The 27,933-nt window shown below is 41.6% G+C and overlaps 1 pseudogene; it reads right to left on the reverse strand.

Moving 5' to 3' along the window:
• The window catches only part of LOC122816178, a 243,282-nt pseudogene that overhangs the window by 143,480 nt on the left and 71,869 nt on the right, over nucleotides 1–27,933 (reverse strand).

Below are 27,933 nucleotides of genomic sequence, written 5' to 3' on the forward strand. Positions count from 1 at the left end.
CTGCAATATGATGGCGTAGAACACTGGCTATTACTATGAGTGATATCAGAAAGAAACTTGTTAACCTGTAAAATAGCTGTATTTTACAAAAAGACAATGCAAGTATGCAACTAAATATAAGTATCTGTAGGAGGAATTTATTTTAAAGAAAACAAGTGCTATATTAGTTTCACTACTTAGTAGTAAGACCAAAAAAGTGTTTGGTAACAACAATCATTTGTGTTTCTGTGGAGCTACCAAACTCGTTACTGGGCTGTACTAGGGTTTACATTCCAAATGGACTGGAATGCAGTTTAATGATATTTTAAACTTATTGTATAATGAGAATCAGCACAAGGCTTTAAAGAAAATGAGCTGAATTCATACGTTACTGTGAGATGTACACCTTGTGGTAACTTTAAATTCAGAGACAGCTCCACTACACTGCTTTTGCACAAACATGCAGCACCAAGGTGGTCTGTCTCCTCAACCATGCTGCATACTAATAAGGCAGTCTGGGTTAAAGAAATGTACTAATTAACCATGTGCTCTCCTTGCAGAAGTGCGTGTGGTAAGGCATTTACGCAGCCAAGTGATTCATAGAATTGTTTGGCTGCATAGATTAGCATAGCTGCCCCAAACTACTCCCAGTAATAAACATGGCCAAAATGCCAAGTTCATCCATAGCAGCAGAATTAGGTGCTGGGGAGTTTAGATTTCAGGTAGTGTTGGAGGGTGTGTGAGGGGCTACATATGTGAATGTGTGTATGTAAGTGTGCATCTGACTGGGAAGTAGCAAAAGGGAGTTAGCTATTGGGTAGGCTAGGTAGGTGTGTGTGTCCATACATATATGGGTCTCTGCGTGTGTGCATGTGTGTGCGTGTGTGTGCGCGCGCATGTGTTTGTGTGTGTGTGTGTGTGTGTGTGTGTGTGTGTGTGTGTGTGTGTGTGTGTGTGTGTCTGTGTTTGTGGGAGGGTGGGTTAGGGAAACTGTCATACTTCCACACTCCCCTAGACTAATTTGCAAAGTCTGCAGCAATGGGTCAAGGACTCACTAGACACCAGAGCTAATTCTGAATACGTGGGCCAAGGAGACCATTAGACATCAGGGTTAACTCTTAATTCATGAGTCAGGAAGGGACAACTAGACACCATGATAACTGTTAATACATGGGTTGGGGGGATGATTAGACACTAGGGAGAACTCTTCCTTTTGTGTGGTAATAGCAATTGCATGTACTGGGGATCAGGACAGGAAACACCAGACATCAGGGATAACCAATTGTGTAATGGCACTTAACAGGAATGGGGGGCATCACTACAAATCATGGATACTATATTGTGCCTTAAAGGCACTTAATTACAAAAATAAATTAAAATGGGGTACAGGGAATCACTAGACATCAAGCATAATATTTAAGTTGGATTCACCCTTGCCTCAATGAACCTCGGTACTAAACCACTGCACTAACTGGGAAATTATTTTTTTTTACATATATTTAGGATCTCAGACATTATTCAGTGTCAGCAACAGTTTGTGATGTATGATGGGAAGAAAAAGGGAACTATAGACACACCTCTTAACTGCATAGCAAAACACAGGACAGGGATGTAGTTAAATTATGCCTCCTACAAACTATGATGGTTGCTGGCTTACCAGCTTTAGCACGGCCCTGGATTTAATAAAGGACGAATTGTGAAGCTCTGTTGTTTGGTATTAATGACTAACTGCAGTTTTCTGTGATTTACAAAGGCAGGAGAAAGAAGACATAGGGGACATTCTGATAACACAGAGACAGGTATGAGGTTGTGTGTACTGTGTGTGGGAAAGTGAATGGGGGATGCCTGGGCTACCATGATGTGGTCACTGCCACTGTTAACAACCACAGGAATTTCTGGTTTGCACTCGTGATAGCTAATGTTGATTAACAGACATGCAAATAACTGATAACGAGGTCTTACCTCATTGCAGCTAATATGTCTATGAATCACAAAATAATGCATCACAGAAACAAGGCCTTTTTACTACAATCCTTAACATGAAAGGTGTAGTTCTTTATGAATCCTTCAGAATGCTTTGCCTTTAAAATAAATACATTGAAAAGACATCAGAATACATCAATAGGTTTATGGCAAGAATGTGAAAAAAATCATAAGAGGAAGGTATTATCATTTTGCAGACCACACCTGCAATGACAGCATTACTCAGTGTATCCTATCCAGTAGCATCAAACCACTGATTCACTCATCATTTAGTAATTTCTACTGACTATATGTGTGCATTTGGTACCAATCAGGTCATCCTCTTGTGTCCTTTAAAATGACATGTCTAAGTACTGGTCTTTCTCAAAGACAAGTATTTTCTTTTAGCTCAAAATTTCCATTGCCCGGTTTCATACCATAGCCTATAGCCACCAAACAGCCTCTCAGATTAAATTAACTCCGTGAATGTGTTCCTTAATATATGTGAAATGGTTTGATTTCTGCTTGTAGTTCTGGCTGGGTACATTTATACCTGGGTCAGAAAGCTTGCAAAGACATAAAACAATAAATTATTACCAACTTATCCAGGAATGTAGCACCGAATACACATTTACAGTAAAATAAAAGCACAAAACAAGACATGCACCTCAACTGAGAAGCAAGATTTAAAAATGTATTAAACCTTGCTTCTGAGTACATTTATAAAACCTTGCATTTGAATTGCAGCATGACTCTAGTTTTGCAGTCAATTTTACTGGATATTTCTATGTTTAAGTGCACACCAGTTAGCGTCTGAACATTTTGACTACACATTCACACACCAAAGAAGAAAAAATACTAATATATATATATATATATATATATATATATATATATATATATATATATATATATCTATATATATATATATATATATATATATATATATATCACTGCATGATTTACGTAAAAAATACAGCTGATGTACTCGTGGTCACAAGGTGTAACATAGCATCTCATGGACTTACAGAAATGCATGTCTTTGGGGGGGGGGGGGCGTACAACAATACCTAATCAAGCAATGCTATCTCCCATAAGGAGACAAGTATAAGCTCTGGGAGCATGCTACATAAAGATAAACAATCAACGTGCCTAAATCACATTTTCCCTAATCTTCTTAATTTTCAAGACCTTTTCTCAATTTTTCACCTTGTATTTTTGGAGTTTTCATCCTAATTTATCCATGTATCTCTCTATCTGGTATAAAACTACCAGGATTTCTTCTAAAATATATTCTCCTGTATTTTGCAAAGAATTCTATATGAGATCTGTTCTGAGTCAGAGACAAGAGCACAACAAAATCTTTTTTTTTCTTCCAGTAAAATTATGTCCTATACTTCTCATCAGTGTTCATGCAGTATCTACTATATCCAGTCACTGGGATGTTACCTTCTGATCATAAGAGAGAGACTGAATTCCTCCTTATTTCAATTTTGCTGAATTCCTCACAACTGGCTCTTAATTTCCCTGATGAAGACAAATAATTATACTATTCTTTAACTATATTTCCATTAGGTCATGAATCACTTCCTATTCTAATAAATTTTGTACCTCAAAGAAGTAAAGCTATTCTAGTACCCAACTAGGAATGACCTCACCACAAACAAGAAACTAACAAGCCCATCAGAGAATTACATTTTGTAGTACAAGAACATCAGAGAGAGAGGTTATAAACATTTACTACTACCAAAAAGTGAAATTGAGCAGGGTATGCATGTGAAAACAAACAATGCACAAGGGAAGGAAATACAGATGCTACAGCACTGATTACTAATCCACATATATATATATATATATATATATATATATATATATATATATATATATATATATATATATATGTATATGGATCTATGTCACTAGATAGAGTTTTCAAAAATTCAAAATTCATATTGGTGAGATGATATGACTGAATTTCTGAAAGCTTGAAAATTAAAAAAAAAACACAAAAATCAATATTTTTTTAAGTTTTTGCAGGGGCGGCAAGCCCCCATGCATCCCCATGTGGGGGGCTGCGACCCCCCAGACCCCCGGCAAACTAAATACAGTAGCCTCCCTCTTATATGGTCTGGATGGGACCAGACCTTAGGCTGGATAAACAAATGGCTGGTTAATCAGAAAATGCATGCAACATAGCATTCATAGGTTATAAATCAGCTAGAATAACAGGATTTGTTTTAGTATGCATTTTTCTAATGAATATGAAGTCTAAAACTCAAATGTCTGTGATTATTTAGCCCAGAGGAGGTGGAAGTGTTGTTCTTCTCTGTTGTCTATTCCTAGGGCTATGGCAGAAATTTGATAGCCAGTTAAACAGGAGGCCAGTTAAAGAAAGGCCGGATAAGAGGGAGTCTACTGCATACCAACTCTGAGATCGCACTACATTGAGGAAAATGGTAAATTTCCCGATCCGCATTGTACCATGATCTCCATTCAAAAGCTTAGAGTTTTCAGAAATTCAGTAATATTGTCTCACCGATATGAATTTTGAGTTTCTGAAAACCTGATCAATATATATATATATATATATATATATATATATATATATATATATATATATATATATGGATCTACTTCCGAATCTCAAAGTTTTAAAACTTTGAACTTCAAAGGGCTGAGACCATAACATCATTTTTTAAAACTTTGAAAAACTAATAAAAAAATAAAAACAAAAACATTTGTTTTATGTTTTTGTAGGGGGCAAGGCCCCCTGCTAAGTAAATATACCAACTCTGAGATCGCACTACAGTGAGGAAAATGGTAAATATCTTGTTCCGTTCTATAAGGCAATCTCCATTCAAAATGTTCAAAGTCTCAAAACTTAAAGTTTATGATCTTATGGTCTCGGCCTTTTGAAGTTTGAAGTTTTGAAACTTTGAGCTTCCTAAGGGGATCCACATATTAAAAACCCAACGTAAGTTAAGTGAAAATGAAGTTTAACAAAAATGCACTTTCGCTACACACATTACCGACTTACAAAACATCAAAAATATGCACTAAAGCAAATTTCTGCACTACCCACACCCCCTCTACTTATATAGACTAACTCCAAGATCAAACTACAGTGGGGAAAAGGGTAGTGTGTGTATATATATATATATATATATATATATATATATATATATATATATATATATATATACAGTTCCCATTCAGAAGCCTGAAACATCATAAGCCTGAAAATCAAAATCCTGAAACCAAAAGCCTGAAAATTCAGAATCATGAAAACTCAAAATCCTGAAAGCCCAAAATCCTGAAAGCCCAAAATCCTGAAACTCAAAATCCTAAAAACACAAAATAGACATACTGATGTCATTGTGGCTTTGCTATTGTTAGCCATAGGGTGTTAGGTCATGCGTTGGGGTCAGGTAAGTGTGCGGTTGGTTTTATGTTAGGGTTAGGGGTGGTTTAAGTGAGTTAGGGTTAGGGTGCAGGTTAGGCATGTATGCAATAGTGACAAATATTGGGGTTAGTGGCGGTTTAAGTGAGTTAGGGTTAGGGCGTGGGTCAGGTGAGTGTGCGATAGTGACGGACCTTAGGGTTAGGGTTAGGGTCAGGGTCAGTTGGTAGATATTAGTGTCTTAATAGTGACATATTAGCATTATTTGTGTTTTCAGGATTTTGAGTTTCAGGATTTTGGGCTTTCAGGATTTTGAGTTTTCAGGATTCTGAATTTCCAGGCTTTTGGTTTCAGGATTTTGATTTTCAGGCTTATGATGTTTCAGGCTTCTGAATGGGAACCATATATATATATATATATATATATATATGGGCCTACATTCATTCATCAAAAGTACACCTTATCGAAACTTAAAAACCCAACGTAAGTTAAGTCAAAGTGAAGTTTAACAAAAACGCACTTTCGCGACACACATTACTGACTTACAAAACATCAAAAATATACACTAAAGCAAATTTCTGCACTACCCACATCCCCTATACTTATATAGACTAACTCCAAGATCAAACTACAGTGGGGAAAAGGGTAGATTACCTTATCCTCGCTGTCCCGCAATCTTCATACAGATGCCACAACTGCTGTACACCTTCCACTCCCCTTACAAACATAAACAAAAACTACTTGCTACACAATCCCGGAACCACCAACCATTATTTGATAATGAGTATTTCACGAAAGTGCGTTTTTGTTAAACTGCACTTTCACTTAACTGGATGTCTGTTTTGTAAGTTTTGATAAGGTGTACTTTCCATAAATGGAAGTAGATCCATATATATATATATATATATATATATATATATATATATATATATATGTATAGACACACACACACACACATATATATATATATATATATATATATATATATATATATACGTACACATATATAAATATACACACACTTTTTTATATATATATATATATATATATATATATATATATAAATATATATATATTACATGTATACACATACATATATAAAGACATATACACACACACACACACACACATATATATATATATATATATATATATATATATATATATATATATATATATATATAATTTATGTTCTGTGGCAATTGTGTATACTGTAAAATAGTATCAAAGACTAAATCCTTTACTTCTCCTAATACTACTAAAGTTTTTGACATCAGAAGTTTAATTACATGTAATACGAGCTGGATAATTTACATTAAGTTTTTGACATCAGAAGTTTAATTACATGTAATACGAGCTGGATAATTTACATTGTGATATGCAGATGTGGAGACTTTTATGTAGGACAAACGTCCAGGATTTTTAAAAATAGAATAGCATTACATGTCAGTGACATAAATTGTAAAAGAACACAAAGTGCTTTATATAAACACCAGTTAGAACATAAAAGTGCACACTTTATTTATATAGGGATAGATAGAGTATTAAGTGAATTTTTGACTATGTCACAAAAGCATAGAATTTTGGACAAAAAAGAAAAAATGTGGATTTTGAAATTGGGTGCCCTATTTAAACCAGGGCTGAATGAAAGTTTTTGAACCTAATGTATAGTATTTCCATCAACATGGAAGAATTGTATTGTTTTCAATATATTTTGGATAGATGATTAGTGGATGTTTATGCAGTATAGATATGCATATGTAGTTTAAAAATGCCTGTTTAGTTATTATTATTATTATTATATTGGTATATGTCTTTAAATGGGCGTTTAAAAATGTAATTTAAAAATGTAATTTAAATGTATGGCAAGTTTATCCGGGTACTGTGAACACTGATGAAGCCTATATGGTGAAACCGGTCTGTAGTACCAGGAATTGTGGCAGTTTGAAGACATTATGAACGGATAATTAATAAAATTGAAAGAAAAGTGTTGCTGTTCGCATCTTTGGCCATTGGATTTTGGACATGCACTTAACGAGTGCTGGAGTTAGTAGGGTTTTATATATATATATATATATATATATATATATATATATATATATATATAAATATATATAAAATATATATACATATATATGCACACATACAGACATATATATGTTTATACATAAATATATGTATATATATTTATATCTTTATCGACATTACATAAATATATATGTGTGTGTGTGTGTGTGTGTGTGTGTGTGTGTGTGTGTGTGTGTGTGTGTGTGTGTGTGTCTGCATCCCCTTCAGATAATCAAACGGCCATAAAACTGACATGCATATGGCCGAGACGACAACATCGAAAAATCAAAACATCGACATGTTTTCATGGAGATTGCCGTAGAGAAAACTTGCCATTCACTGCAATGTAAGTGTGATCTCAAAGCTGGTATATTTAAGTAGCAGGGGAAGAGGGGTTGGAGCAAAAAAAAAAAAGTGTTTTTTTTTTGTTTTTTATTTAGAGTCAGTGTTTTGATGTTTCAATGTTGTCTTCTCAGCCACATGTGTGTCAACATTATGGCTGTTCAACAATCTGAAGTAGCCCCAGACACACACACACACACACACACATAGATGTACATATATATATATATATATATATATATATATATATATATATATATATATATATATATATATATATATATACATATATAGAAATGTACATATACAGTGCTAGCCATATTTTTTTTTCAAATTTCTAGATGCTTTTTGGCCTGTGGTTTCTGGCTATATATCTCTCCTCTCTCAGACTCTGCCCATTTGTTCCCCTATATGAGGGATGTATTCAGTACTGTATGGGTGCAAAAGCTATATGGGGAAGCCATCATAAAGGCAGCCATCTGGGTCATTTGTGTCCTTGCTGGTATCTCAGCAAGGCCTTAATCCCACCACCTTGGCAGGCAGACAGATTACCTACATCACTACTCTGTGACTCATAAAACCTTCCGTTAAGGGATTGCTTGTTTCTATGCACTTGCTAATGAAGGTTACCATCAGGTGGTAGCTTGGTCAATTCAGCCAGCTACCATCGGTGGTAGCTTGCTGAGCTGAAAACCCATGCCCACAACAATCTGTGCAATGCCCCTTCCTCCAAAGGAATGTGCTAGCATTTATCACTTCTCCACCCAAATCCCTCTGCCAGTGCTGTCAAGTACCTGTGCCACAAACTGAACTCAGGTTGCCTGGGCCATAGCTAGGGTTCCACTCTCTATGTCATCAGTGATGGCTTAATCCACTCTTTACTGTACTAGAAGAACAATAGTAAACAACTTACAATGGACACCAAGGACAACAACTGTTTACTGACATATTATGAATTTATTTTTGGGCATCTTTATGTCCTTATTCCAGATTCCAAGGAGCTATATGGAAATACAAACAATGTCATGAAGAAAACAAAGCCCACTCACCTTTGCCCGAATATTTTCAAAGGATGCAGGGCTTACAAGTGAAAAGCAAATCAAGAACACATCCTGTAAAAGTTAAAAAGAAATATTCTCTTAAAAATGCTTAACAGAAAACACATTAAGCTCACAAAACAAAAAAATACAACTATCATCATAAAAATACCATACATCTAAAATAGTCTTTGTTCCATCACTTATATAGGCAAATAGAATGTCTTACCCATAGGATTTGTCCAGTAGTTTGACAAGAGAGTGTTCAAACTGGATTTTTGACCAACAAGATGAAAACCAATTTATTAAAGGGGATCAGATGCATTGGGCAGAAGGAGGTTTCTTCTTTCCCCCACAGAGTACTGACCCCAAACACAGCTATTTTAGAGTAAGTAAAAACTGCAAGAAAAACCCTGCCAACCTAGAGTTTTCACTGTGTAATACCTTAAACCTCCTGTAATGGAGGCCCATGAGAAGGCAGAAACAGGGTTTATATTATATTATCGCACCCTTACAAAAGAGAACAATAAATAATCAACCCCATGTAAGCGAAAGCTTACAACGTCGAATCCCCAGAACAGCGATTTTTTTCCAAGGGAAAAAAAATCGCTGTTCCAAAATAAAATAAAAAAAAATAAAAACTTTAAAATATTACATAATGTGAGGGGCTGTGCCCCCACACCTCCCCCTACTTAAATATACCAACTCCGTGATCGCACTACAGTGCCGAAAATGGCAAAGTAATGAAAGCGACCAAGCAAATTCTTTCCCAGGGAAAGAATTCGCTGAAAAACCGCTTCACTATTTTGCCTTTTCACTCTTTTTGGTTCGATCAAGACTACGGTTGCCACCCGTCCCGTTGTCAGCGGGACACTCACGGGTTGAGGCCTCTCATCCCGCTTCCCGCAGTCACCAAGCGTGGGACTTTAAAAGTCCCGTTTTTCCCCTTTTCACGATCGCGAATTCAATTGCCGTGGAAAAGCTGAAAATTCTTCCGTTTTTTCCATGGCAATGCGGCTACGTCACCACCCGGACCTGCAGTTAGAGGGATTCCCTGCTAGGTCCGGGTGGTAATGCAGCACAGTAATTGGCTGCAGGGATTGGAGGGGGCGGGAACTTGCTCAGAAGAGCCCCATAAAGGTCGCAGCTGCAGAGCACTAAGCTCTACAGCAGCTGCGATTGAATGAAGATCTGATTCTATTTCTCCAGCCAGCCAGGAAAGAAGCCAGCCAACCAGCCAGCCAGCCAAGAAGCCAGCCAGCCAGCCAGCCAAGAAGCCAGCCAGCCAGCCAGCCAGCCAAGAAGCCAGCCAGCCAAGAAGCCAGCCAGCCAGGAAAGAATCCAGCAAGGGAGCGTGCCAGCCAGTCCAGCCACTACTTGAACAACCAACTAGCCATTCCAGCAGGAAGGAAGAAAGTTAGCCCAGCAATAACTGTGATAGTGGTAAGTAGATACTTACATTTTGTGGCTTTAGTTATTTAAAATGGGAATAGTGTGCTTTATTTAAGTTTTTAATGTTTAGAGGTAGATGGGGATGCAGTATGCAGTATTTAAATCTGTGCAGTGGTTATTTTGAGACTTTTGAGTACTAGTTTAAAATGGGAATATATTGTGGTTTAATTTATTTAATGTTTAGAGGTAGACGGTGGGTGCAGTATGCAGTATTTAAATCTGTGCAGTGGTTATTTTGATATTTTTGAGTAGTAGTTTTTAAAGATATAAAACCTGAATGTATATGTAATTGTTATTATTCTTGGAGGTATGATTTGGAAGCATTACTTTTAAAAGGCTGAACTGTGTATAGAAGTTGTTTGTTTCTGTTGGGGGCAGTGAAATATAAATTTAGTGTGACGCATTTCTATTGTCGTAGCTTTTTCTGGGTATTGTCTGTTTGCAGATAGAAAATGTTCGAGCATAGTTTGCACTTTTTTGTATGGAAATGTGTGCAATTTAATGCTGTTTTCAGGAAGTTACGATATACTGTTTAGGTAATTTTTCCTGTTAGTTCCTGGAAGTCCATGTGTATATGGTACAAGTCTACCTTTTGAGGGGGAATGTTAACAGTTAATGTAATTCATTTATTATTCTAGTAGGTGCATGTTGCCAATTTGCCGAAGCTGTTTCAAGATTGTTTTCATTTATACTTGTAAATGTGTGCATTTAACTTATTATGCATTTTTAATAAGGTTAAAATGTACTGCTTTGCTTGTAATGTGAATATGGGTGTGTTGCTTTTACTTGGGCCTGTTTATTGCATTGCTGTGCTGGATAAATTACTCTTAATTGCTATGTTTTGAGGTAAAAGGAGCCCATGGAGTCTGCTGTACATTGTAGTTTATATTACTTCTCTTGCAAGAAGTATTTTTAAATGTTAAAATGTTTATGGACTTTCCCGTTTATTTTTTTTTGTGGATGGATGCTCAGAAGTTAATGCAATGCATTTGAGATTGTGCTAAACCATGTCGTTGTTACAGGGTAGTTTGCGTTTATAAGTAGCAAAGTTTGTATTTGGTGTTTTAGTGATGTCTTCAACATACTTATGCACTGTTTTCATTATAATCCGATTACAACCAGTGCTGCTGTTGGGCATGTTCATTAATAGATCATTGCGCTGTGTAAATTAGTGCCATACATTTCTTTTAACTGCTGTGGTCAAAAGCTAAATCAGGTCTATGGTATCCACTGTGCATTCTCATTCATTTTAGTGTTTTTTGGTTCAGTGAATGTGGTTACCTTTTTTTGTCTTGAGGGGTGGGGTGAGGTGGGCATGTTCAGTGGTAAAAATAATGCATTTCATTTTCTACAAGCTGTATTAATGTTAGTTTTCAATGGCCAAAATGCCCACTACATTACCTCATTTACTATATGACCTTTTTCAAACTGTTTGTAAACTCTTTTGCTCCATTTCTCGGTTCTTTCGCACGCCAATGTTTTTCAAGCCAGTTCTTTTGTGTGCCAATGTTTTTTAAGCCAGTTCTTTCACATGCCAATGTTTTTCAAGCCAGTTCTTTTGTGTGCCAATGTTTTTCAAGCCAGTTCTTTCACATGCCAATGTTTTTCAAGCCAGTTCTTTTGTGTGCCAATGTTTTTCAAGCCAGTTCTTTAACATGCCAATGTTTTTCGAGCCAGTTCTTTTGTGTGCCAATGTTTTTCAAGCCAGTTCTTTCACATGCCAATGTTTTTTGAGCCAGCTCTTTCACGTGCCAATGTTTTTCAAGCCAGTTCTTTCGCATGCCAATGTTTTTTGAGCCAGTTCTTTTGCATGTCAATGTTTTTCGAGCGAGTTCTTTCGCATGCCAATGTTTTTCGAGCCAGTTCTTTCATGTGCCAATGTTTTTTGAGACAGTTCTTTCATGTGCCAATGTTTTTCGAGCCAGTTCTTTCGTGTGCCAATGTTTTTCGAGCCAGTTCTTTCACATGCCAATGTTTTTCGGGCCAGCTCTTTCACGTGCCAATGTTTTTCAAGCCAGTTCTTTCGCATGCCAATGTTTCTCAAACCAGTTCTTTCACATGCCAATGTTTTTCAAGTCAGTTCTTTCGCATGCCAATGTTTTTCGAGCCAGTTCTTTCATGTGCCAATGTTTTTTGAGCCAGTTATTTCATGTGCCAATGTTTTTTGAGCCAGTTCTTTCATGTGCCAATGTTTTTCAAGCCAGTTCTTTCACATGCCAATGTTTTTCGAGCCAGTTCTTTCACATGCCAATGTTTTTCGAGCCAGTTCTTTCATGTGCCAATGTTTTTCGAGCCAGTTCTTTCGTCTGCCAATGTTTTTTGAGCCAGTTTTTTGTTTGCCAATGTTTTTTAAGCCAGTTCATTTGTGCTGTGCAGCAGTATGTTACTGCACCCTACTAACACAGTGTTGGTAAATATGTTGCATATCAGGTAAGTACAGATTCAAGCATGAAGAGAGCAGCAGTTTCATCACAGTCAACCAGCAGCAAGAGAATGTGCAAGTGGCAGGACGTTTGGAAAACAGAATTTGACTGGATCGAGAGATGCACTGATGTCAAAGCATTCTGCAGGTACTGCAAGAGAGAATTTCTAGTGACCCACGGTGGAAGAAATGATGTCGCGACATGAGGCAACTGAACAACATAAGACTGCCATTCTTCAAGCTAAATCCACTCACCTGATGACAAAGTGGGCAAGGAACGCAAACCTTGAGGGACCAGAACTTAGGATCATTGCAGCAGAAGCCTCTGAGGTTTTCCATGCTGTTAAGCACAATATTTGGTATAACAGCTTGGACTGTGCAGTAAAGTTGGCCAGCCAGTTGTACAGTGACTCAGACACTGCAAAGAAACTATCTTGTGGCAGAACCAAGGCTGAAGCCATAGTCGAAAATGTTTTGGGACCACACTCATTGGAATGCCTCCTGCATGACCTTCAAAAACCAGGTACTTCATTTGCAATTTCATCCGATGCTTCCAACAAGGGGAACATAAAATTATTTCCCCTTGTTGTGAGGTATTTTTCTAAAGAAGAAGGGGTGGTGAATGGCCTTTTGGACTTCTATGAAGACCCTGATGAATCGGCACAGGCTATTCACAGCAAATTTCCAACATTATGGAAAGGCACTCCTTGCCCTGGAACCATATTTCAGCTTATGGGGCTGATAATGCCAGTGTGAACTATGGGAAAAAATCTGGTGTGTATACCAGATTAAAAGAAAAGTGCCCATCACTCCAGAAGGCTAACTGTGTTGCCCATATCATTCACAATGCAGCCAAAAAAGCTGCAGCACAACTACCATACGACGTGGAAGCATTTGTAATGAGACTTTTCAGCCACTTCTCAGGTTCGGCCACAAGGACCAGAGACTTGAAAGACTTCTTTGAGTTTTGTGGCATGGAATTTGAGAGTCTGTTAAGACATGTGCCAACAAGGTGGCTGTCGCTACTCCCAGCCACTGAAAGAGTAGTGAAAAATCTCCCAGTGCTCCAGTCCTATTTCCTCTCTCAGGGAGAAGAGGAGACCCCCCGGCAGATATGGCAGTACTTTTCCGCTAATGAACATGGTGAGAATGAATTGCCTACGCTGCACCAGTACTATTTGCACTTTCTCTGTGCTGTTCTTGTTGATTTTAATAAACATATAAGTACATTAGAAAAATCAGCACTTACTGCCATGGAAACTTTTTGTGTAATGGTCTCTCTGAAGCAAAAACTGCAGGCAAGAGCTGAAGGTGCTTTCTTTGGAGGGAAACTTAGGGCACATATGAGCACATTAGACAGCACTTCTGCTAACAAACTGAAAAGAGACTTCATTCTGTTCTTGGAGACAGCAGTGAAATACCTGGAGCAGTGGCTTGATTATACTGAAAGCAACTACTTGTTTACACTATCTAAATTATCTCTAAATGAGCCATTTGCCTTCAGTGACTTGCTTAATGTGACCACTGCTCTGAGTCTGCAGGATGTAGATGAAGATTATCTTTTTAGGGACTACTTGGCAATTAGGCCCTCTCTCAAACAGTTATGTAACACAAGCTTGACCCCAGGAGAGAAGTGGCTGAAGCTTTTCAAAGAAGGGCCTGAACTGACTACACTCTATCCGGTAATTGCTAGGGTTTTATCTATACCGCCCTCAAACGCATTTGCAGAAAGAGTTTTTTCACTGGTGAAAAGTAAATGGACAGATGTGCGAAACCGATGTAGTGTGGACTTGTTAAAAGCGGAACTAATGATGAGTGTAAATTACAGGATGAAATGTTGTGACTTTTACTCAAATATTGTTTCAAATCGGACCCTTCTTCAAGCCATAAAATCAAATTCAAAATACACTTTTAAAAAAAAGTGATTTATTGTACTAGTGTGCAGTATAAAGTACTAGGGTGCAGTTCGTAATTTTGTGTTTTATTTTGTTTAGCATTAATTTGCTAGGGTGCATATGTAGTACTAGGGTATGTAGTTTTGTGTTTTTTCTTTGCTTTAGCTTTAATTGACAATAAAAAGTCTTAATTTTATTCTTGGCTTGTATGTGGTATGTAGAATTTTTTTAAGTTTTCTTTCTGAATAGCAATGGTTGGTTTATGAATTTCTTAACTTTTTAAATAAACAAGTGTCTAATGAGTAGTGTGTTTTTTATTCCTTTAAAGTTTATTTATTGTTACAACTGATTAGTGTGCGTTTGCAGTAATAGTTCACTTCATTTAAATGGTTTGAGTTTTCAGTACGCTGTAATGTCACAATGTTGCAGCCATAACTAATACTGCATCCCCTTTAACAACTCTGGTGATGTCGTGGTGAAGGTGTGGCCAGTGTCATGTTGGCCACACCTCTATCTTGTTGACCACACCCCTGTGTCCCACTTTGCCCTTGTTAAAAGGTGGCAACCCTAATCAAGACGCATTTAACAAACTGCGCCTGCGATCTGGTAATAGGAACCTGAAATATGCATGTCTATAGCTAATGGGCTTTGGCTTTACGGTCCTGAAAGTATTCATAAAGACTTGAAAAGTAAAATGTATTTGGCATTCAGAAGCTGTGCAGCTGAAATACTCCATGTTCTTAAGGAGTCATTTGCATATATCCCATGGGCCTCCATTAAAAGAGGTTTAAGGTATCACACAGTGAAAACTCTAGCATAGATGGATTTTTCTTGCAGATTTACTGAGTGTTTTGTCTGTGTGACCTTCTTACCCTTTCATTTGGATATGTATTTCAGAGAAAGTGATGCAGAGTACAGCCTGTTGCTTTGGGGATGGGGTCCGCTGCCCCCTCATAACCAAAAAAAAAAAAAAAAACATGTTAATACATATAATATAATATAATATCATATAATATAATATAATGGATTTTTTTAACAAATGGTTTTAGCCCAAATTCCACACATTTGTCAGGAAACAGGTAGGAAGAGTCTACCAGTTATGAAATAATCATCCTACGTGCACTGGTGGACTGAGATCATAACTATATACAGGTGCAGGGAGACTGCTAAAGAAAACAACATTCATCTTCACGTTTTCATCTGAACTCACCTCAAAAATGGATTCCTTTATATTTCCATATGCTTAGGTGTAGAACGTATGCATGTGCATGTATGTATGTACGTATATATATATATATATATATATATATATATATATATATTTTTTTTTTTAAGAAATTCAAATTCAAAATTAAATTCAGGTTTACTAATGTGTTTTAAAAGCTAAGTAAAATAAAACAGATATACACTAAAATATCCTTAAGGCATAGGATTACAAATTAGTAGACCTGGGTTTGAAATATGTTTGGGACACAACTGGGCAGCAGCCGTATCTGTATGGAAGAAAGGCATGGTAATCTACTTCCATGATATGCCACGGGAACACTATGGGGTCTACCTAGAGGGTCGCCATGATTTGATTTCAATCGAGGGCATCTAAGTTACTTATTTACACTAAAATATAAAGACAAAAATAAACTAAAACTTTAGTGCACGAGTTAAGCTTGTCCAGATAAACAACATGTCAGATCAACTTATCGGAATGGGCTAGGCCAAACAAATGAGTGTTAGGGATGTCTTAAAACAGGCCTAAATCAGACTTTCTGGAGCCACTGTGGTAGCATCTTCCAGAGGTGCAGTACCTGATAAGTAAAGGAGTTGTACCCATACTTTCAAGCTACACCCTAGGAACCACTACTGCTTCTGGATATAATGTCCAGTTTGTAGTGTGACACAAAATTATGAATCTTTGACCACATGGCTGCAGTACAGATTTCATCAACTGAGGTCCTAGAATAAAAAGCAGATGACATAGCCATAGATCTGGACTTTGGAGGTCACAGCAATTCAATACCTTTTTGGGAATAAACGTGAGAAATACAATCAGTAATCCATTTGGCCAAAGTAATTTTGGAAACTGCTTGCCCCAATTGACTGAAGAAATAGGAAACAAACAGCTGATCAGATATTCTGTACTTCTTTGCTCTGTGAAGATATTAATGTAATTGTCTATGAACATAAAGAATACGTAAAATATACTCTCCTTTACTAGAAAAATTGTGGAAGAAAATTGGCAATTGAGTAGATTGACTAATATTTGATTCCGTGGCTACTTTTGGCATATAGGAAGGGTTAGTCTGTAAGGAAACTCTGCCTTTATGAAGATGATGTAAGTAGGTTTGGCTGATAAGGCTTGAAGTTCGGATACCCTCTTAGCCGAAATAATGGCTACCAGAAATATTGTCTTCTAGGAAAGAAATTTCATGTCACAGCCATCAGCTGGTTCAAAGGGCTTTTGGGTAAGGCCTTGAAGAACAATCGTAAGATACCAAGGTGGTAAAGAGTCTTTTACTGGAGGTCTAAGTAGAAAAATGCCCTTTACTGATGCTTTACATAATTTGGAAGTAGAAAGAGAGAAAAAAATGTCTCCAGTATGGAAATTAGATAGAGCAACTAGTTGGAGTTTTATAGTAGAAAAAAATTGTCTCCTTCCTGAAAAAGAGTACTAAGGAAATGAAGACTGGCCAAAATAAGAGCTGAGAAACGGTCTACATTAGCCTTTGAGGCCCAAATGGAAGACCTTTTCTACTTGCTGCTATAGACTTTTTTAGTGGACGCCTTTTGATAAGCCAAAATTATGTCACAGATGGGGGTGGGGGGGGGGCAAGCCTGGACTTTCTTGCAATTACTGGAAGTGGAGAAACCATGGGGTCAGTCTGAGGGTCTGAAGACTGGGGTGCTGGAGTTCTGATGGGCGAGTAATAAGGTCCTGTATTGGATCAAGTATCCATGGGAAGATTCTTCTGGATACTCTGGAACCTCTGGTACTTTCTTTGAGACAGATGGAAATTAACTATAACAGAGAGTTTGGCTCTTTTCATTCACATACTTAAGATATTCCTCCATCTCAGAAATGGCATTTGTAGTAGCACACCAAATTGGATGCATAAAATCAAAAATGTAATCTACATGAAGGTTGCCAAACAAACTAGGGATGTTGGTGCATAGCAGTGCCCAGTTCTGCTACCCTACTGACCCCATGTATTGCATCAAATGTGATATGCACCGTAATGGAGCTCACACTGGATGAAGTGGCAAGTGAAGCTCTGACGCATTATTTTCAGAAGGGCATCCCCAGCCTTGGAGTTCTTGTTCAACAAGGCATGCAAAACATAGTATATGTGTGTCACAGATAACTACTTCCAAAAATCCAAAGCCTTAAACTTTCAATTTGCAGGACAAACTTGTCAAGACAGATGTATAGAATTCTAATGCAACACTGAGAATGTTTGATCAGATTTAGAGAATTTTCTTTCTGGTTTGAGAATTCTAGGCACGATAAAGGGCTACTATATCTGGGTGACCTCAGTTTTACTCATTAGATGTAATGAAACTAATTACAGAGTACCACTTCAGTAAAATGGCAACTGAAGCAAGGAGGCAGCATCATGAGGACAGCAATTCTTCACAAAAATTTGCTCAAATATAACATTTTTGCAAGCAGATAATGGAGCCAGAGGAGACACTTTTTTATTTTTATTTATTTTATTTTATTTAACATTTGTTGACCAGGGAAGTCCGACTAAGTTCCACAGATCCTGTTTTCAGTGGAGGCCTGGGGAGAAATGCTCCAGGAGCATGTCTTTAGAATGTGGGAGGAAACTGGAGTACCTGGAGGAAACCCACGCGAACGCAGGGAGAACATGCAAACTCCACACAGAAGGCACCCCAGCCGAGAATCGAACCAGAGAACCTCTTGCTGTGAGGTGACAGCATTAACCGCTGCACCACTGCGCCGCCCACTTCTCCCATTTTCAGCATCAGTTGACATATTCTTGTAAGTGACCTCAGATGTTCCAGAAGCAGATGTTGGAGGAGGATCTAATCACCTCACCTTACATGGAGACGGTAGCAAAAAGCCTCCCTGTCTTACAAGGAATGGGAATGACCAGTGGGGTCTGCCTGATCTATGAGCTAAATCCGACATTGTAGGAGCAACACCAGGTATTTCAGTATCTCATGCCTAGGAATGAATTAGAAGTTATGTACTCACCATAACGTTCCATCTGAGTAGGAGACTTCATTCGGATGCAACCTGTGGGTATCGGATCCGACCTCGGATCCGAGCCGGCAATTCAAAAGCTTAGGCTCCGAGCTCCTAGCTCCTCCCTCTTACCCATAATCCCCTGCCAAGCCCTGACTGACCTCAGATTGAGTTTGCCTCAAAATACTGACAACAGTACACTAAAACAGCATAAATACTCGCTCTAAAAAGGTCAGGGGGATGGAGGGGGGGATGGTTGCATCCGAATGAAGTCTCCTACTCAGATGGAACGTTATGGTGAGTACATAACTTCTAAATCTGAAGTAGGCAGACTTCATTCGCTCAGATGCAACCTGTGGGACAGAGTCCCTAGCTACCTGAATCTTGGCGGCCGTCATGGAAGGATGTTCCGAGCACCGCTGAGCCAAAGGATGCTCTTCCTCTAGAAACAACATCCACCTTGTAATGAGAAATAAAAGTATGAGGCGAGGCCCAAGTAGCTGCAGCAGATATCATCCAATGATACACGGGACTTAAAGGCGGCTGGCGTCGAAATTGCCCTAGTAGAATGAGCCGTAACCCTCTGAGGAGCAGGTCTGCCTGAAGTGTCATATGCCTGCAGAATACAATTAGCAATCCATTTAGATAGAGTGACTTTAGATACTGCTTTACCCAGAGCAAATTTAGCAAAGGAGACGAACAGCTGATCTGATTTCCTGTGGCCAGCTGTTCTGTTAATATAAAAACGTAATTGTCTATGAACATCCAAGGAATGCAATTTGTATTCTCCTTTGTTCGAGTACTTGGGAAAAACACCGTAAATTGATTGACTGGTTAATATTGGATTCAGAAGAGACCTTCGAAGAAAGGATGGATTGGTCCTGAGGCACACCCTATCAGGGAAGTAAGAAAGGTAAGGCGGTTTGACACACAGAGCCTGAAGCTCAGACACTCTTCTGGCTGAAGTGATAGCTACCAGGAAAGCAGTCTTCCAGGAAAGGTACTTTAAATCAGAAGAAGCTGCAGGCTCGAGGAGGGAGCAGTAAGGGCCTGCAGGACTAAAGACAAGTCCCAAGGCGGTACAACCTCCTTGACTGGAGGCCTTAACAAAAACTCCTTTGAGAAAAGTTTTGCATAATTTCGCTGTCATAAGGGAGCTGTGTCATGACCAATGTGATAATGCGAGATAGCTGCCAATTGCCTTAATCGTGGAAGAACATTGGAAGAACTAGCCCTTAGAGGAAAGAAAAAATTAATCGTGAAGAAAACTGCCCCCTGATGAAGAGGTCTGTTAGAAAACGGCACCGCTGACATAGGTGCCGAGAAAGGATCTAAAGTTCTCTGCCCTGCCCATATAGAGAATCTCTTCCATTTACTCCGATAAACCTGCCTGGTGGAAGGTTTATGAGCAGCCACTAAAATGGCCTTGACCGGTGATGAGATACCGGGAGTCCTAATTAAAGTTGGAACTGGAGCAGCCAAGCTGTCAACTTCAGGGTCCGGAGATTGGGAACTGACATTCCCAGAGGGTGAGATATGAGATCCGATTGGATCCAGAATCCATGGTGGATTGATTTTGTGAGACCATACGAAGGGAACCAAGGTTGTCGAGGCCAGAATGGGGCAATGAGAATCATTCTGCTCCCCAAACTGTTGGCTTTCTGCAGAAGCCTCTGCATCAGAGGAAGTGGAGGGTAGGCATAAAGGAGACCGGGAGGCCAAGCATGCACCAGAGCATCCTCGGGAACTCCTGGTGGGGTAGCAGAGCGAAGAAATTGTCGCATTTGGCGTTTGAGGGAGAAGCAAAAAGATCGCAACAGGGTTGCCCCAAGCGGCAAAAATCTTCTTCGCTACTTGAGGATTGAGAGACCACTCGTGTGGAGAAAGGATAGTGCGACTGAGCTTGTCCTTAAGGATGTTGGACTTTCCGGAATGTGCGTTGCTACCAGAAAGCGTTTGGTGGAAATTGCCCATTCCCAGACTCTCATGGCCTCTCGACAAAGGGGGTAAGACCTGGTTCCTCCCTGCTTGTTGATATACCAGACTACCGACATGTTGTCTGTCTGAATCGCAATAGTCCCCGAAGGAAGAACGTGGTGAAGTGCTTGCAACGCTAGGAGCACCGCCCTCATTTCCAGGACATTTATATGCAATGACGTCTCTGTGGGATTCCACGTGCCTTGGACAATCTTTCCCGCAGAATGCCCCCACCCGAGGCAAGAAGCGTCCGTGGTCACTGTGGCTCGGGGAAATGCAGCGCAAAAAGGTCTCCCTGCCAGGGGCTCTGGAGAAAGAAGCCACCAAAGAAGGGAGTCCCTGCACGCTCTGCTGATCGCAACCGGAGCGTTTAGAGAAGAACAAAGAGGGGACCACTGAACTTGAAGGGTCCATTGAAGAACCCGCATGCAAACGGGCATGAATGAGAAGCGGAATAGCTGCCGCCATAGAACCTAGGGCCCTCAGGACCGAAGCTGCAGTTGGAGATGGTTGCAGGATCGCTGTCACATGACACTTCAGGCTGGCAATACGGTCTGGGGTGAGGAAGGCTCGCATTGATCTGGTGTCTAGTCTTCCTCCTATGAAATCTATAACTTGTGTGGGGTTCAGAAAAGATTTCTCCCAGTTTATCGTGATGCCCAGCCTTGGTGCTAGTTGAAGAAAGTAATCCCTGGCTGAGCACAGAAGATGCCTTGATGATGCCGTCAGGAGCCAGTCGTCCAGGTACGGAAAGACCTGTAATCCCTGGAGCCTCAGGTGGGCCACTACCACCGCTAGCACCTTGGTGAACACCCTGGGGCTGAGGTGAGACCAAAGGGAGGACCCTGAACTGGTAATGACTGGCTCCCAGCCGGAAGCGAAGAAACCTCCTGGATCGTCTGTCCATCCGAATGTGGTAGTACGCATCCTTGAGGTCTATGGAGCACATCCAGTCGTTCTCCCTCAAGAGCCGGAGTATAGATTGCAGGGTGACCATCCGGAACTTTTGCTTGGTTACTGACAGGTTCAACTGGGAAAGGTCTAAGATTGGTCTTAAGTCCCCCGTCTTCTTTGGCACCAAAAAGAACCTGGAGTAAAACCCTAATCCGGTTTGATCTGGGGGGACGCGCTGGATGGCTCTTTTTTCTAGCAGCTGCTTGATTTCGATAGCTGCCGCCTCCCTTTGGTCGGGTGGAACATCTGGGAGGCTGCGAGATTTGGGAACCTTGAATAGGGGAATAGAATATCCTCTGGATATAACCCGAAGCACCCAACTGTCTGTTGTTATGGACTCCCAAGAAGTCAGGTGCATCGAAAACCGCCCCCCGACTGCCTCCAGAGACGGACAGCCGGGCAACCCTTCAGGGCTGCTGCGTGGGTCTCTCAGAGAAAGGTTCTCTGGACCCAAAGTTGCCAGGAGCCCCCTGCCTCTAGCACGACGACCTCCCGTCCTCCTCTGCCACGGAAGGACTGGTTATCCGGAGCAGGTTGGGACTGCTGCGACTTCGGAACCACATCTTCTTCTGTCCCTTTTGGTTCTTAGAGAAGGACCTCTGGGGAGCTGAGAAGCGGACTCCGACGGCAGACAGCGTCTTCCCGTCCTTTTCGCTCTGGACTAATGTCTCGCGAACAGTCTTGCCAAACAAGGCAGAACCATCGAAGGGGGCATTCGCGAAGGTCGCCTTGAAGGGCTCTGCAAAATCACAATGGCGGAGCCAGGCCTGTCGCCTCATGACTAGGCCTGCTCCGCTGGCTCTAGCGGCTCCCTCAGTAGCATGAGACAGTAGCCGCATAGAAGTATTGGATACTGATCTGAGAGTGGCCATCCGGGTGGAGTAAACCTGTTTATCCTCACTCGAGATGGACTCCGGGGGAGATGCAGCGTATTCTTTAATCAGATCCCGCTGCATCCTAATGACATGTGCCATGTAGTTCAGCGCTCTCAAGGAGAAGGTTGCTGAACTAAAAACTCGCTTCCCAATGCGATCCATCGAGCGGGACTCTTTGCCCGGAGGATGCACGGAGGGACTCTCCTGGGCCAATTCCCTCTTCGTGGCTGCAGCCATCATCATGGCATCTACTGGGGGACCCTTACTCCAGTGGGTGCGGTCTGACGGAGGGGAAAGAATGCGGTCCGGGCGCTTAGGGATAGGCTCAATGGTGTCCGGATCCTTCCACGCCCTGATGGAAATAAGATCCACCAGGGGGTCAGCAGGAGGAGACACCCAAGAGGTAGAAGGGCCCGCCTCGAATGCCTCCAAGAACACAGACTCGTCCGAAGAAGCCTTGGGGGCAGACCACCCCCCCCGATCCTTAACATCTCCATGATGTCTCCAAATGAGACGTCCTCAGGGGTGACCTGGGGAGCCTTCCCTTCATCCAAATCTGTGTCTTCAGTGACGGACTCAGGGGAGTCCATGTGCCTCCTCTTGCACTTACGCTTCCGAGGTACTTCATCGGGGGGGCTGTCCGAGGAGTACTCTTCAGCAGTTGGATGTTCCAAGGGAACCACTTGGGACATCGAGGCGGGCTGTCCCTGGGACCGGCTGGTGGGGGCCTGGCCCAACTGCAATGGAGTGCGGGATGGAGCCGTGGCAGGGACCGGGGGTCCGGATGTCCTCGACAGTGCCCTTTCCACTACGTCGAAAGCCGAGGGGAGCCAGCTTCTCTAAGCCCCGAGAGCCGACCCCCACTCGGATCCGGCCTTGCGGATCGGAGTCAGAGCCGAAACCGTCAGATCCGAGAGACCGGTGTGCTCCGACCTGGACGGAGCCGAAGACACACCAGCTCCCTCGGATCCGAGGCTCGGCCCTTGGCTCTGAGAGGTCGGGTCCGAAGTACCCAAAGCACTCAAGGGATGGGACGGATCCGAGGTGCGCCGACCCATCGGATCCGACCCACCCCCGGATCCAAATCTGCACGGCGCCGACAGCTCCGAACCCGTGGTATGGGTCGGAGAAGGAGCCAAGGGGGCGAAAAAAGGGGTCGAAGCCCCTCCCGGCTGGGGGGGGGGGGCTAGGAGCACTCCCATTTGCATTTGGGCCTGGATGAATTTCCTCATCATCCGGTCCATATCAGCTTCGCTCATAGAAAAGGTTGATCTAGAGGAGGCCACCGAAGCGGACCTAGAGAGCCGCCTCAGGGACCTCCTGGAAGGGCTAGCCTCCTCCTCCTCGGGTCCAGGAGAGAACCGAGGGGAGTGGAGCCGAGGAGGAGGAAAGCTAGAAGGCACAGGGGAGGCCCGCTTAGATGGAGGAGCCGAACTAGAAGTTTCGGCTCTCCTCTTGTGGTGCTTCTCCCTGTGCCTCTCCTTCTGTCTTTCCTTAGAGGAATCCTTCCCCTCCGGCAACTTAGAGGGAGGTTGAGTCCCAGCCGGAGGGGGAGAACTCACAGCTACAGGTTGCTGAGTGGAAGGGGCAGAGGCCGAAGCGGTATCTGGAGGTAAAAGACCCGCCAGCACCAACTTCGACCTCCGCTCCCTCAAAGCCCGGGGTTGAACCCTGCACAAATGGTACAACCAGATGACAGGTGTTCAACCCCAAGCGATTCTTGCTGAGTGTGGCCATCTGCGGGGACAGCTTATGGCCACACTCGTACATTTCGAAAACACAGCCTTATGGGCTTCAGACATAGTAACCCTAAGGCCTAACACACAACACACACAAACAAACTACGCAAAACCCGATAAAATTAACAAAAAAGAGAGAGGAAAGCCTAAACACACTCAACACTAACTAACTCAAGAAAGAAAATAAAGATTTTTAAAACTTTTTTAGTCAAAAAACTATTTCTTATCTTCACCAACACCAGGAGCTCTGGAATTCCGTAGCTACTTGAAAAGCGGCAAACGAAATCTGAGGTCAGTCAGGGCTTGGCAGGGGATTATGGGTAAGAGGGAGGAGCTAGGAGCTCGGAGCCTAAGCTTTTGAATTGCCGGCTCGGATCCGAGGTCGGATCCGATACCCACAGATTGCAGACGAATGAAGTCTGCCTACTTCAGATCAACTGCTAGTGTAGCCATAGGTTCATAGTTTTATACTAGGCTAACAACTACCAGGGCCTTTTTAAACCTAGGTGTGCAGTCCATACAGTCCAACCTAATTGTGCCTCCATGTATCATGGGCATTTATTAGGAGGGGACATGTTAGTCAAGAAATTTCTACAGGTTATTGCGGGGGTATGTTCATTTGGGCATTACTGTCTGCCTCCATCTATAAGAGACATGGGGGCCAGACCCAGGTCAAATTTCCGATTTCCCATCCATTGGTCAAGGTTAAGCTTAAACAGAGTTAGAGATGGACTCTGCTTCACATGAATAGGGAGCCTGTTCCACAGCACGGGGATCCTCTGAGACAGATAACTGTCTCACTGACATGTCTTATTTATGTCACAAGCAAAATTTAAATCCTTGGATCTAGTAGTTCTGATGCTGGACATTTTGTGGATGTGAAAAAAGTCCACCAGAGGTGGATCTGAGGATGCCTTGGATGCCAGACATAGATCGCCTCTCAGTAAGCAGTAGGAGACAGAGTATATAGACAGTGCTTTAAGGCGATGTGTACAGGAAAATGTGTTTATACCCTGGATTCTCCTCGTAAGGAACTTCTGTGAATGTTCCAGGTGTTGCGTATGTCTAGGTACATGACGTAGGGGGCATTATACTCAATGATGGGACTGATAAGAGTCGAATAAAGTGGTGCTATGACTTCCTTGGACCTGGATGCCATGCCCTTACTTAAGCTGGGCAACACAGAATGATTTTCTTACTGCCTTAACCACATGTTGGTCAAAGGTCAGAATATTTCTACATATGTTCCCAGAACCCAGACTACTGGGTTAACTCTTAGGGGTGTCTAGGTGAAATGAGGCTTCTTTTTTATGGGGGAATATTTTTCCAAAGTATTAAACCTAGTATAGAGAAGCTACAGTTGTGTAAGTAAATTTACCATAACAAGAGATGTTTGAGTGATAACTGCTGTTGTAGCCTTAGCTATACGAGTTATATCTCGTGAAGGATATAACAGCCGTCCAGCTTCCAAAGCTTCAGGCACCCTCCATGTGATCAAACTTTTAGTTATGTACTCACCATAACTTCAGATGTTTGGGATCCATCTCGCCTACATTCTGACTGATGGGTTCGGAGCCGATCCTCGGCTCCGACTCATGCTTATGCCAAAGAGTGAAGTCTCTTATTGGCTGAGCTTACTATATCCCAGGATGCACCACTACCAGTCCCCCAGATCTAGTTTGTCCGCATACATGCACACACGCATGCACTGCTTATATAACATTGACAGATGATACAAGATAAAAAACAGTAGAACTCAAACCGTTCAATCTCTTCTGATCTCCAAGGCAGGGGAAGGAGGGTGGGTATTAGGAATGTGGCGAGATGGATCCCAAACATCTGAAGTTATGGTGAGTACATAACTAAAAGATGTTATGTGATCCTATCTCGCCTACATTCTGACTGATGGGACAGCGTCCTAGCACCTAAATCCTGGGTGGCTCACTGGAAAACACTCCTGAGTACCGTGGAACCAAATGATGCTCGTCCTTTAGATGCCACATCCAATTTATAGTGGGAAATGAAAGTGTGCGGGTTGGACCAAGTAGCCGCAGCACAAATTTTAGAAATAGCGAGCTTGGAATGGAATGCAATAGAGGTAGCCATAGCTCTAGTAGAGTGAGCTTTGACAGATGTTGTAAGTTGCTTATTTGAAGAGGAATAAGCTTGAGTTATGCAATCTCTGATCCATTTGGCAATAGTAGCTTTAGTGATGGTTTTACCCAGTTTATTATCTGAAAAGGACACAAACAATTGATCTGTTTTCCGAATTTGCTGAGTCCTATCTAGATAGAAGCACAATTGCCTGTGAACATCAATGTATGGAAGGTGTATTCCGCTTTGTTTGAAAATTTTGGAAAGAAAACTGGTAGCTCTAAAGATTGTTGGAGACAGAGATTAGAGCAAACTTTTGGGACAAAAGATGGATTAGGTCTAAGTGATACTCTATCCTTGTGAAAAATCAAGTACGGTGGTTTGATAGATAGGGCTTGAAGTTCTGAAACTCTTCTTGCAGAGGTAATTGCAATTAAGAAGGCAGTTTTCCAAGACAGATATTTCAACTCACATGTAGCAGCGGTTCAAAGGGGAAGATGTTAAGGCACGAAGTACCAAATCAACATCCCACGGAGGCAGGATGAAAAACTGGGGTCTTAAAAGCACAGCACCTTTCATGAAAGTTTTACATAATCTGCTGCTCATCAACGGTGGGTCTGTGGAATCGTGAATTTGGAGATAGCTGCTAGTTGGACTTTAATAGTAGAGACTGAAGATCCTTGATTAAACAAGGATGTTAAAAATTTCAAGACCTCTGGTATCGGGGCAGTAATAGGGTCTAATCCTCTGAGTTGAGCCCAGATAGCAAACCTCTTCCACTTACTGTGATACAACTTCTTAGTGGTGGGTTTGTGGGCTGAAGATAAAATGTGAATAACTTCCGGGTCCAAGGTGTGATTTCTGACTATAGTCGGAAGTGGAGGAGCCAAGCTGTTAATTTCAAAGTGTGAAGGGACTGGTGCTGTTGTCCCGACTGATGAACCAGAAGGTCCGGAATTAGGTCCAAGAACCAAGGACCGTCCAGAGTATATTTCTGTAGGTAGGGGAACCATACCCGCGAGGCCAGTCTGAGCAATTAGAATCATTGTGGACCCCAATTGGGAAGCTTTCTGGATGACTTTGGGGAGGAGTGGAATCGGAGGAAAAGCATAAAGCAGTCCTGTTGGCCAAGGTTGGACTAGAGCATCCGTAGCTGTCTCCCCTTGGCGGGGTCAAGGAAAAGAACCTTTGCACTTAGGTGTTTCTTGGTGTTGCAAACAGGTTGCAGCACGGAATCCCCCATCTTTTGAAAATCTGAGCTGCTACTGTTTCGTTCAGAGACCACTCTCGTGAGGAGAGAGAATAGTCCTGCTCAGTCTGTCTGCCAATACATTGGATTTGCCTGGAATGTGGGTCGCTACCAGGAAGCGCTTGGTAGCCACTGCCCATTCCCACACCCTCATGGCCTCTCTGCAAAGGGGGTAAGATCTGGTCCCTCCTTGTTTGTTTAGATACCAGACTACCGACATGTTGTCTGTGTGGATGGCGATAATGCCTTGAGGGAGAAACTTGTGGAGGGCTTGTAAGGACAGAA

The sequence above is a fragment of the Protopterus annectens genome, chromosome 12.part0, assembly GCF_019279795.1.
Source record: "Protopterus annectens isolate FY-2018-M chromosome 12.part0, PAN1.0, whole genome shotgun sequence".
NCBI lineage: Eukaryota > Metazoa > Chordata > Ceratodontiformes > Protopteridae > Protopterus > Protopterus annectens.